Source organism: Myotis brandtii, unplaced genomic scaffold, assembly GCF_000412655.1.
Source record: "Myotis brandtii unplaced genomic scaffold, ASM41265v1 scaffold36, whole genome shotgun sequence".
Taxonomy (NCBI): Eukaryota; Metazoa; Chordata; class Mammalia; order Chiroptera; family Vespertilionidae; genus Myotis; species Myotis brandtii.
Genome location: NW_005363836.1, coordinates 5,278,924 through 5,281,332, shown reverse-complemented (window position 1 = coordinate 5,281,332; position 2,409 = coordinate 5,278,924). Strand labels below are relative to the sequence as shown.

Sequence of the window (2,409 nt, the reverse complement as noted above, 5' to 3'; positions counted from 1 at the left end):
GAAGTTTTCTGTCATTATTTCTTCAAACAGGTTTTCTATACCTTGCTCAGTTTCCTCTCCTTCTGGCACCCCTATTATGCAAATGTTGTTTCGGTGCATGTTGGCTCAAAGTTCCCTTAGGCTCTCCTCCTGTTTTTTAAGTTTTTTTTCTAGATGCTGCTCTGCTTGGGTATTTTTTCCTACCTTGCCTTCTAGCTCACTGATGTGGTCCTCTGCTTCTTCTAGTCTACTGTTGATGCTTTCTATTGAGTTCTTTATTGCAGCAATGTCATTTTTCATTTCTTCTTGGTTCTTCTTCATTTGCTCTTGGTTTTTACACATATTGTTTAATTTGTCTTCCATCCTTTTCAGCAACCTTACAACTATTGCTCTGAATTCCTTCTCTTTCATATTGCTTGCCTCCATTTCACTTACTTCCTTTTCTGGTGATTCTTCCTTTTCTTTCTTATGTGGGCTGTTTTTTTGTCTCCCTATGATCGCTCCTCTCAGGGTTTCTGGTTATGTAGCTCTCTCTCTCCTGCATTGACTTAAAGGCACAAAATACAACACAACGAGACACAACGCACAGGGCACCAAACACAAATGTATTCACAATACTAATACCCCTAAATAAAGGTGACCACCAGAGAAAAGAGAATTAGGGAATAGAGATGAGTGCAAAAATGATATTGAGAAAAGGAAAAAATGTAAGAGAAAAGAGGGGAAAAAAGGGAAAAAAATATGTATATGAGGGAAAATGCCAATAAAACAACTAATCCAAAAAATGCAAACAACAAACACCCAGATGAATCTGAGGAGGAAGAGCTTATTTCCAGGAGGTAAGGTCAAGAAATTGATTGAATGGGGAAATACTCACAATTCAGTATAGAGGAGTTAGAAAGAGAATGGCTGTATAAGAAGAAAAGTTAAAAACTAAATAATGTATTTGTTTACTATTGGAAAAGGAGGATAGAGAGTAGATAGGCCTGAGTTGGTGATTGGAAATAGTTAAGCTATTAGTAGAAGAAGAGAACAAGTGAGGAGAGGAAAACCAGAAGCAAAAAAACACACAAAAAAACTAACCAATCATCAAACAAACAACAACAAGACAGAAAGAAAGAAAAAGGAAAAAAAGAAAAAGAATTTAGATAGTGAAGAAAGTGAAGAGAGAAGTGTGTATGGGTTTGGAGCAGGGGAGAGGAAATTAGATGTGTGAGTAAGATCAATTTTTAACAGGGAGTAAAAAGAAAGGGTAGAGAAAAACTAAAGCAGGAACAGGGTAAGAGAAACAAGACAAAAAAAGGGGAAAAGTGATAAAGAGAGTGTTGGCATAAAGGAGAAATTGAGATAGAGTAAAATAATGTTAAAGGGAAAATCAAAATAGAATGCATAACACTAATCCTAAAATAAAATAAAATAAAATAAAGAAAAAATAACATAAAATAAAACTTTTTGAAAAGGGTAAAATAATAGTATTAATACTTAATACTAACAGTTAAAAATAAAAATATAATAAAAGTAAGGTAAAATAGAGTGAGAGAAAAAAATGTGTTTCTTAAGTAAAAGATAAAAAATAAAAATGTGAAGTAGTGAAGGTGGTTCACTTTCTCCACTGTTCTGCTTGGCACGTCTTTTTCCTTGCAGGTAGTCAGCACAGTATTGAAGTTCCCTGGTGTCGTAAGCCACACCCTATTTTCAAGCAGGCGGATCTCTCTGCTCTCTTTGGTTCTCAGTCTTTTTTTAGTTGTGTTTATAATTTCTGCTACAGCCCCTGGGTGGCAGTGTTTCTGTCTTAATATCCTGGCCTAAAAGGCCTCTCTACTCTGGCTCTGCACATGACTCTGTGCACCACCCTGCGCAGCCGGTACAGTACTTCAGGCTGCCTTTCTGGGTCCAATCCAGCTGTGGGTTAATATCTAGAATCCCCTTCTGCCAGCAGCCCTGTGGACCCCCTTCCACATTCGAGGGCTACACTGATCCCAACAGCCACAAATTTTAGGGGGCAGTCTTTCTCTGAGGCTCTAGTTCCTACTGCGCGTGTTTCTCCCTCTAGCCTGGATAGTGTAAGGAGCCTCTGGGACAACTTCAAGCGTACCAACATTTGAATTATGGGGGTGCCAGAAGAGGAAAGAGAGCAAGATACTGAAAACCTATTTGAAGAAATAATGACAGAAAACTTCCCCTACCTGGTGAAAGAAATAGACTTATAAGTCCAGGAAGCGCAGAGAACCCCAAACAAGAGGAATCCAAAGAGGACCACACCAAGACACATCATAATTAAAAAGCCAAGAGCAAAAGACAAAGAGAGAATCTTAAAAGCAACAAGAGAAAAAAAGTCAGTTACCTACAAGGGAGTACCCATACGATTGTCAGCTGATTTCTCAACAGAAATTATGCAGGCCAGAAGGGAGTGGCAAGGAATATTCAAAG

The 2,409-nt window shown here is 38.1% G+C and overlaps 1 protein-coding gene across 1 annotated transcript in view; it reads right to left on the bottom strand.

The window, feature by feature from the left end:
- Positions 1–2,409, bottom strand: part of MSH4 (mutS homolog 4) — a 67,666-nt gene that overhangs the window by 3,442 nt on the left and 61,815 nt on the right. The gene's annotated exons all lie outside the window — the stretch shown is intronic.